This window comes from Idiotropiscis lumnitzeri, chromosome 16 (assembly GCF_059441095.1).
Source record: "Idiotropiscis lumnitzeri isolate Australia: NSW breed Sydney's pygmy pipehorse chromosome 16, RoL_Ilum_1.0, whole genome shotgun sequence".
NCBI classification, from domain to species: domain Eukaryota; kingdom Metazoa; phylum Chordata; class Actinopteri; order Syngnathiformes; family Syngnathidae; genus Idiotropiscis; species Idiotropiscis lumnitzeri.
In genome coordinates, this window is record NC_142406.1 from 192501 (window position 1) to 202500 (window position 10000).

The window sequence follows — 10000 nt, forward strand, 5'->3', positions numbered from 1 at the left end:
TGCGCGCCTGCTGCCTTCCTTGGATGTGGTAGCCGTTTCTCAGGCTCCCTCTCCGGAATCGAACCCTGATTCCCCGTTACCCGTTGTCACCATGGTAGGCGCAGAAAGTACCATCGAAAGTTGATAGGGCAGACATTCGAATGAGACGTCGCCGCCGCGGGGGGGCCGGCGATCGGCTCGGGCGTTATCTAGAGTCACCAAAGGGGGGGCCGGGCCGGCGGCACCGCGGAGACCGACAGCCCGCCGGCTGTGAAAGCCGGCGGGCCCGCTGCACCGCGGCAAACCGAACCCGCGTGGGTTTTGGGTCTGATAAATGCGCGCGTCCCCGCGGAGACGGGTCGGCGCTCGTTTGCATGTATTAGCTCTAGAATTGCCACAGTTATCCAAGTAACGGTGGAGCGATCAAAGGAACCATAACTGATTTAATGAGCCATTCGCAGTTTCACTGTATCGGAACCGTGTGTACTTAGACTTGCATGGCTTAATCTTTGAGACAAGCATATGCTACTGGCAGGATCAACCAGGTAGCCCTCGCGTCCGGCGGTCTGTGTTTCTTGCATTGGAACCGGAGCTGAGCGGGGAGCCGGGCGCGGGGACCGGGCGGCGCCCGCGGGAGACGGCCTCCCGCGGGGTTACCCCCGGCGGCACCCCAGCCTCCCTCGTTGTTTTTTCTCTCTCATTTTTTTCGGACGTGGGCTACCGAAATTTCCGTTACCGATTCAGCCCCCGTGCGCGGTGAGGAAGTCGGCTGGGCCTCGGTATGTACTCGGTCCGTAGAGGCCGCGTTACCGCGTGGCGGTCAGTCGCGGGAGGGAGCCGGAGCCGCCCGCACGCCCGCGACCGCAACACGCACTCGGAGGCGGCGTCTTCTGACAGACGCCGGTAGGGTTTGAGAAACATGCTTTTTCGGGAAGGACCGCTCGGCTGACGCGGGCCTGGGCTCCCGCACCCCTCTCGTGGCGGGGCACCCGCGAGCGCGGCGGAACTCCCGTGTAGGACATCTCTGGGCCCGTGTGGCCGACGGGCACGCGACAGGGTCGTCTCGGTCTCGCGACGAAAGCGGTTTCGCGCTGGTTGGTGCGCTAGAGGTCGATCCGCAGGCCGAAGGAACCGTCCACCCGAACACCCCGGCGCGAGGCCGGGGCCGGCAGGGGCCCTCCGATGGCGGGTCATGCTTGCCAATCGGTCAGTGGTTGGTGTGGTGCAGTACATGTCAGGGTGTGGGTGCGAGATGGGCCGGGAGGACCGCTCCTCCTGCGTCGGACCCCGAGTCATAGGAAGTGCCGTTTTGTCACAACCCCAGGGGTGGGGTGGGTAACGGTAGGGAAGTGCCGGCCAACGCGCAGAGGTCGACCCGCAGGCCGAAGGAACCGTCCACCCGAACACCCCGGCGCGAGGCCGGGGCCGGCAGGGGCCCTCCGATGGCGGGTCATGATTGCCAATCGGTCAGTGGTTATGTGTGTGCTGCGGTGCCGGCCAACGCTCAGAGGTCGACCCGCAGGCCGAAGGAACCGTCCACCCGAACACCCCGGCGCGAGGCCGGGGCCGGCAGGGGCCCTCCGATGGCGGGTCATGATTGCCAATCGGTCAGTGGTTGTGTGTGTGCTGCGGTGCCGGCCAACGCTCAGAGGTCGACCCGCAGGCCGAAGGAACCGTCCACCCGAACACCCCGGCGCGAGGCCGGGGCCGGCAGGGGCCCTCCGATGGCGGGTCATGATTGCCAATCGGTCAGTGGTTATGTGTGTGCTGCGGTGCTGCGGTGCCGGCCAACGCTCAGAGGTCGACCCGCAGGCCGAAGGAACCGTCCACCCGAACACCCCGGCGCGAGGCCGGGGCCGGCAGGGGCCCTCCGATGGCGGGTCATGATTGCCAATCGGTCAGTGGTTGTGTGTGTTGCGGTGGGGCCGGGAGGACCGCTCCTCCTGCGTCGGTCCCCGGGTCATGGGAAGTGCCGTGTGGCGGTGGTGGGGCCGGGAGGACCGCTCCTCCTGCGTCGGACCCGAGTCATAGGAAGTGCCGTGTGGCGGGGCCGGGAGGACCGCTCCTCCTGCGTCGGACCCGAGTCATAGGAAGTGCCGTGTGGCGGGGCCGGGAGGACCGCTCCTCCTGCGTCGGACCCGAGTCATAGGAAGTGCCGTGTGGCGGGGCCGGGAGGACCGCTCCTCCTGCGTCGGACCCGAGTCATAGGAAGTGCCGTGTTGCGCTGGTGGGGCCGTGCCCGCCAACAGCCTTCAGTGGTCGGATACCACGTTTGCAAGCTCCCCGCTGGAATGGGGACTTAGAAGAAATGAGGGGAAAATTCCCCCGGAGCTCCGTGCCTGTGGGCGGGCTGTGAGCCGCGCCGCGTCCGCCAACAGCCTTCCATGGTCGGACACCATTGTTCGCAAGTTGCCCGCTGGAATGGGCACATAGAAGAAATTTCGAGGATAACATCCACCAGAGCGCCAGGGCGGCCGTTATTGCAGTATGCGTCCGCCTGGCAGCTCTCTTCCGCGGGAACCATTGGGCAATTTCTTTCACGGAGGTGGACATAGAAGAATTTTTGTTTCTAAAAACGTGGTTCCTAAAAATGTGCCCCAGGTGTTTTGGAAAACCCGGGTAAACCTGGGAAGTAGGCAAATGACCCTCTGACTAGGGGTAAAAACGTTTGCCTACTGCAGCGCCCCTAATGCAATTCGGCGGAACTGCAACGCCCCTGGTCGCCTAAACGCTACCCCTGGTCGCCTAAACCTCACCCCTGGTCGCCTAAACCTCACCCCTGGTCGCCTAAAAGTCACCCCTGGTCGCCTAAAAGTCACCCCTGGTCGCCTAAATTGTCAACCCCTGGTCACCTAAATTGTCAACCCCTGGTCGCCTAAAGGGGACTTAGAAGAAATGAGGGGGCAAATTCCCCCGGAGCTCCGTGCCTGAGGGCGGGCTGTGAGCCGCGCCGCGTCCGCCAACAGCCTTCAGTGGTCGGATACAATGTATGAAAGTTCCCCGCTGGAAAGGGGACTTAGAAGAAATGAGGCAAATTTCCCCGGAGCTCCGTGCCTGAGGGCGGGCTGTGAGCCGCGCCGCGCCCGCCAACAGCCTTCAGTGGTCGGATACAATGTTTGAAAGTTCCCCGCTGGAAAGGGGACTTAGAAGAAATGAGGCAAATTTCCCCGGAGCTCCGTGCCTGAGGGCGGGCTGTGAGCCGCGCCGCGCCCGCCAACAGCCTTCAGTGGTCGGATACAATGTTTGAAAGGTCCCCGCTGGAAAGGGGACTTAGAAGAAATGAGGCAAATTTCCCCGGAGCTCCGTGCCTGAGGGCGGGCTGTGAGCCGCGCCGCGTCCGCCAACAGCCTTCAGTGGTCGGATACAATGTTTCAAAGTTCCCCGCTGGAAAGGGGACTTAGAAGAAATTTGTAAAAATTCACCCGGAGCTCCGTGCCTGAGGGCCGGCTATGAGCCGCGCCGTGCCCGCCAACAGCCTTCCACGGTCGGATACAATGTTTCAAAGTTCCCCGCTGGAAAGGGGACTTAGAAGGAATTTGTCAAATTCACCCGGAGCTCCGTGCCTGAGGGCCGGCTATGAGCCGCGCCGTGCCCGCCAACAGCCTTCCACGGTCGGATACAATGTTTGAAAGTTCCCCGCTGGAAAGGGGACTTAGAAGAAATGAGGGGGAAATTCCCCCGGAGCTCCGTGCCTGAGGGCGGGCTGTGAGCCGCGCCGCGTCCGCCAACAGCCTTCAGTGGTCGGATACAATGTTTGAAAGGTCCCCGCTGGAAAGGGGACTTAGAAGAAATGAGGCAAATTTCCCCGGAGCTCCGTGCCTGAGGGCGGGCTGTGAGCCGCGCCGCGCCCGCCAACAGCCTTCAGTGGTCGGATACAATGTTTGAAAGTTCCCCGCTGGAAAGGGGACTTAGAAGAAATGAGGCAAATTTCCCCGGAGCTCCGTGCCTGAGTGCGGGCTGTGAGCCGCGCCGCGTCCGCCAACAGCCTTCCTTTGGTCGGATACAATGTTTGAAAGGTCCCCGCTGGAAAGGGGACTTAGAAGAATTGAGTAAAATTCACCCGGAGCTCCGTGCCCGAGGGCCGGCTATGAGCCGCGCCGTGCCCGCCAACAGCCTTCCACGGTCGGATACAATGTTTCAAAGTTCCCCGCTGGAAAGGGGACTTAGAAGAAATTTGTAAAATTCACCCGGAGCTCCGTGCCCGAGGGCCGGCTATGAGCCGCGCCGCGCCCGCCAACAGCCTTCCTTTGGTCGGATACAATGTTTCAAAGTTCCCCGCTGGAAAGGGGACTTAGAAGAAATTTGTAAAATTCACCCGGAGCTCCGTGCCCGAGGGCCGGCTATGAGCCCCGCCGTGCCCGCCAACAGCCTTCCACGGTCGGATACAATGTTTCAAAGTTCCCCGCTGGAAAGGGGACTTAGAAGAAATTTGTAAAAATTCACCCGGAGCTCCGTGCCCGAGGGCCGGCTATGAGCCCCGCCGTGCCCGCCAACAGCCTTCCACGGTCGGATACAATGTTTCAAAGTTCCCCGCTGGAAAGGGGACTTAGAAGAAATTTGTAAAAATTCACCCGGAGCTCCGTGCCCGAGGGCCGGCTATGAGCCCCGCCGTGCCCGCCAACAGCCTTCCACGGTCGGATACAATGTTTCAAAGTTCCCCGCTGGAAAGGGGACTTAGAAGAAATTTGTGAAAATTCACCCGGAGCTCCGTGCCTGAGGGCCGGCTATGAGCCGCGCCGTGCCCGCCAACAGCCTTCCACGGTCGGATACAATGTTTCAAAGTTCCCCGCTGGAAAGGGGACTTAGAAGAAATTTGTAAAAATTCACCCGGAGCTCCGTGCCCGAGGGCCGGCTATGAGCCCCGCCGTGCCCGCCAACAGCCTTCCACGGTCGGATACAATGTTTCAAAGTTCCCCGCTGGAAAGGGGACTTAGAAGAAATTTGTAAAAATTCACCCGGAGCTCCGTGCCCGAGGGCCGGCTATGAGCCCCGCCGTGCCCGCCAACAGCCTTCCACGGTCGGATACAATGTTTCAAAGTTCCCCGCTGGAAAGGGGACTTAGAAGAAATTTGTGAAAATTCACCCGGAGCTCCGTGCCTGAGGGCCGGCTATGAGCCGCGCCGTGCCCGCCAACAGCCTTCCACGGTCGGATACAATGTTTCAAAGTTCCCCGCTGGAAAGGGGACTTAGAGGAAATTTGTGAAAATTCACCCGGAGCTCCGTGCCTGAGGGCCGGCTATGAGCCGCGCCGTGCCCGCCAACAGCCTTCCACGGTCGGATACAATGTTTCAAAGTTCCCCGCTGGAAAGGGGACTTAGAAGAAATTTGTAAAAATTCACCCGGAGCTCCGTGCCCGAGGGCCGGCTATGAGCCCCGCCGTGCCCGCCAACAGCCTTCCACGGTCGGATACAATGTTTCAAAGTTCCCCGCTGGAAAGGGGACTTAGAAGAAATTTGTGAAAATTCACCCGGAGCTCCGTGCCTGAGGGCCGGCTATGAGCCGCGCCGTGCCCGCCAACAGCCTTCCACGGTCGGATACAATGTTTCAAAGTTCCCCGCTGGAAAGGGGACTTAGAGGAAATTTGTGAAAATTCACCCGGAGCTCCGTGCCTGAGGGCCGGCTATGAGCCGCGCCGTGCCCGCCAACAGCCTTCCACGGTCGGATACAATGTTTCAAAGTTCCCCGCTGGAAAGGGGACTTAGAAGAAATTTGTAAAAATTCACCCGGAGCTCCGTGCCCGAGGGCCGGCTATGAGCCGCGCCGTGCCCGCCAACAGCCTTCCACGGTCGGATACAATGTTTCAAAGTTCCCCGCTGGAAAGGGGACTTAGAAGAAATTTGTGAAAATTCACCCGGAGCTCCGTGCCTGAGGGCCGGCTATGAGCCGCGCCGTGCCCGCCAACAGCCTTCCACGGTCGGATACAATGTTTCAAAGTTCCCCGCTGGAAAGGGGACTTAGAAGAAATTTGTGAAAATTCACCCGGAGCTCCGTGCCCGAGGGCCGGCTATGAGCCGCGCCGTGCCCGCCAACAGCCTTCCACGGTCGGATACAATGTTTCAAAGTTCCCCGCTGGAAAGGGGACTTAGAAGAAATTTGTGAAAATTCACCCGGAGCTCCGTGCCTGAGGGCCGGCTATGAGCCGCGCCGTGCCCGCCAACAGCCTTCCACGGTCGGATACAATGTTTCAAAGTTCCCCGCTGGAAAGGGGACTTAGAAGAAATTAGGCAACTTTCCCCGGAGCTCCATGCCTGAGTGCGGGCTGTTTGCCGCGCCGTGCCCGCCAACAGCCTTCAGTGGTCGGATACAATGTTTCAAAGTTCCCCGCTGGAAAGGGGACTTAGAAGAAATTATGAATATTTTTGTTTCTAAAAACGTGATCCCTGAAAATGTGCCCCAGGTGTTTTGGAAAACCCGGGTAAACCTGGGAAGTAGGCAAATGACCCTCTGACTAGGGGGGAAGAACGTTTGCCTACTGCAGCGCCCCTAATGCAATTCGGCGGAACTGCAACGCCCCTGGTCGCCTAAACGCTACCCCTGGTCGCCTAAAAGCTACCCCTGGTCGCCTAAAAGCTACCCCTGGTCGCCTAAAAGCTACCCCTGGTCGCCTAAACGCTACCCCTGGTCGCCTAAACGCTACCCCTGGTCGCCTAAACGCTACCCCTGGTCGCCTAAACGCTTCCCCTGGTCACCTAAACGCTACCCCTGGTCGCCTAAACGCTACCCCTGGTCGCCTAACTGACCCCTCGTGTGTGGGGATCAACGTTTGCCTACTAGGGCGTCCTCCGGCGGCCTCTCGGCAGTACTGCAGGCCCATTTTAGCCGAGCCCATTGAAATGAATGGGGGAATTTTATACGTTTTTGCCTTTTTTTTCCCCCCTCGTTCTTTTTGTATTTATTCATTTATTTCAACTTTTACCGACTCAACCGCCCTCCGGCGTGCCCTCGGCGGTCCCGCAAGCCCAATTCGGCCGAGCCCATTGAAATGAATGGGGGAATTTTATACGTTTTTGCCTTTTTTTCCCCCCCCCCTCGTTCTTTTTGTATTTATTCATTTATTTCAACTTTTACCGACTCAACCGCCCTCCGGCGTGCCCTCGGCGGTCCCGCAAGCCCAATTCGGCCGAGCCCATTGAAATGAATGGGGGAATTTTATACGTTTTTGCCTTTTTTTCCCCCCCCCCTCGTTCTTTTTGTATTTATTCATTTATTTCAACTTTTACCGACTCAACCGCCCTCCGGCGTGCCCTCGGCGGTCCCGCAAGCCCAATTCGGCCGAGCCCATTGAAATGAATGGGGGAATTTTATACGTTTTTGCCTTTTTTTTCCCCCCCTCGTCCTTTTTGTATTTATTCATTTATTTCAACTTTTACCGACTCAACCGCCCTCCGGCGTGCCCTCGGCGGTCCCGCAAGCCCAATTCGGCCGAGCCCATTGAAATGAATGGGGGAATTTTATACGTTTTTGCCTTTTTTTTCCCCCCCTCGTCCTTTTTGTATTTATTCATTTATTTCAACTTTTACCGACTCAACCGCCCTCCGGCGTGCCCTCGGCGGTCCCGCAAGCCCAATTCGGCCGAGCCCATTGAAATGAATGGGGGAATTTTATACGTTTTTGCCTTTTTTTTCCCCCCCTCGTCCTTTTTGTATTTATTCATTTATTTCAACTTTTACCGACTCAACCGCCCTCCGGCGTGCCCTCGGCGGTCCCGCAAGCCCAATTCGGCCGAGCCCATTGAAATGAATGGGGGAATTTTATACGTTTTTGCCTTTTTTTTCCCCCCCTCGTCCTTTTTGTATTTATTCATTTATTTCAACTTTTACCGACTCAACCGCCCTCCGGCGTGCCCTCGGCGGTCCCGCAAGCCCAATTCGGCCGAGCCCATTGAAATGAATGGGGGAATTTTATACGTTTTTGCCTTTTTTTTTCCCCCCTCGTCCTTTTTGTATTTATTTACTTATTTCAACCTTTACCGACTTAGGGGCCGCTTTGCACCGCCTGTGCCCGGGGAAGGTGCTCCTATTCGGGCCAAGTGTGACACACGCCCGCCCTCCTCCTCCGGAGCTTCCATTAGGGTAGACTTAGGGGCCGCTTGGCACCGCCTGTGCCCGGGGAAGGTGCTCATATTCGGCTTCACTGTCAGGCAGCATGCACTCCTCCTCCGGAGCTTCCATTTGGGCAAACTTAGGGGCCGCTTGGCACCGCCCGTGCCCGGGGAAGGTGCTCCTATTCGGGCCAAGTGTGACACACGCCCGCACTCCTCCTCCGGAGCTTCCATTTGGGCAAACTTAGGGGCCGCTTGGCACCGCCTGTGCCCGGGGAAGGTGCTCATAGTCGGCTTCACTGTCAGGCAGCATGCACTCCTCCTCCGGAGCTTCCATTTGGGCAAACTTAGGGGCCGCTTGGCACCGTCTGTGCCCGGGGAAGGTGCTCATATTCGGCTTCACTGTCACACAGCATGCACTCCTCCTCTGGAGCTTCCATTTGGGCAAACTTAGGGGCCGCTTGGCACCGTCTGTGCCCGGGGAAGGTGCTCCTATTCGGGCTAAGTGTGACACACGCCCGCACTCCTCCTCCGGAGCTTCCATTTGGGCAAACTTAGGGGCCGCTTGGCACCGTCTGTGCCCGGGGAAGGTGCTCCTCTCCGGGCTAAGTGTGACACACGCCCGCACTCCTCCCCCGGAGCTTCCATTAGGGCAAACTTAGGGGCCGCTTGGCACCGCCTGTGCCCGGGGAAGGTGCTCATATTCGGCTTCACTGTCAGGCAGCATGCACTCATCCTCCGGAGCTTCCATAAGGGCAAACTTAGGGGCCGCTTGGCACCGCCTGTGCCCGGGGAAGGTGCTCCTATTCGGGCCAAGTGTGACACACGCCCGCACTCCTCCTCCGGAGCTTCCATGAGGGTAGACTTAGGGGCCGCTTGGCACCGCCTGTGCCCGGGGAAGGTGCTCATATTCGGCTTCACTGTCAGGCAGCATGCACTCCTCCTCCGGAGCTTCCATAAGGGCAAACTTAGGGGCCGCTTGGCACCGCCTGTGCCCGGGGAAGGTGCTCATATTCGGCTTCACTGTCAGGCAGCATGCACTCCTCCTCCGGAGCTTCCATTTGGGCAAACTTAGGGGCCGCTTGGCACCGCCTGTGCCCGGGGAAGGTGCTCCTCTCCGGGCCAAGTGTGACACACGCCCGCACTCCTCCTCCGGAGCTTCCATAAGGGCAAACCTAGGGGCCGCTTGGCACCGCCTGTGCCCGGGGAAGGTGCTCCTATTCGGCTTCACTGTCAGGCAGCATGCACTCCTCCTCCGGAGCTTCCATTTGGGCGAACTTAGGGGCCGCTTGGCACCGCCCGTGCCCGGGGAAGGTGCTCATATTCGGGCCAAGTGTGACACACGCCCGCACTCCTCCTCCGGAGCTTCCATTTGGGCAAAGCTTCCATAAGGGCAAACTTAGGGGCCGCTTGGCACCGTATGTGCCCGGGGAAGGTGCTCCTATTCGGCTTCACTGTCATGCAGCATGCACTCCTCCACCGGAGCTTCCATTTGGGCAAACTTAGGGGCCGCTTGGCACCGCCTGTGCCCGGGGAAGGTGCTCCTATTCGGGCCAAGTGTGACACACGCCCGCACTCCTCCTCCGGAGCTTCCATTTGGGCAAACTTAGGGGACGCTTGGCACCGCCCGTGCCCGGGGAAGGTGCTCATATTCGGGCTAAGTGTGACAGACGCCGGCCTATTACCCCCGGAGCGATGGAGCTGGGGGGCGCTCGCTCCCTGCCTGTGCCCGGGGAAGGTGCTCATTTCCGGGCTAAGTGTGGCAGACGCCGGCCTATTACCCCCGGAGCGATGGAGCTGGGGGGCGCTCGCTCCCTGCCTGTGACCGGGGAAGGTGCTCATTTCCGGGCTAAGTGTGGCAGACGCCGGCCTATTACCCCCGGAGCGATGGAGCTGGGGGGCGCTCGCTCCCTGCCTGTGCCCGGGGAAGGTGCTCATCTCCGGGCTAAGTGTGGCAGACGCCGGCCTATTACCCCCGGA

At 59.6% G+C, this 10000-nt stretch overlaps 1 non-coding gene across 1 annotated transcript in view; it reads right to left on the reverse strand.

The window, feature by feature from the left end:
* The window catches only part of LOC148320741 (18S ribosomal RNA), a 1933-nt gene extending 1406 nt beyond the window's left edge, over positions 1-527 (reverse strand). Inside the window, exon 1 of the ribosomal RNA XR_015839478.1 lies at positions 1-527. This exon is cut by the window's left edge and continues 1406 nt beyond it. This is a non-coding gene — a ribosomal RNA (18S ribosomal RNA).
* Between the last annotated feature and the right edge of the window lie 9473 nt (positions 528-10000).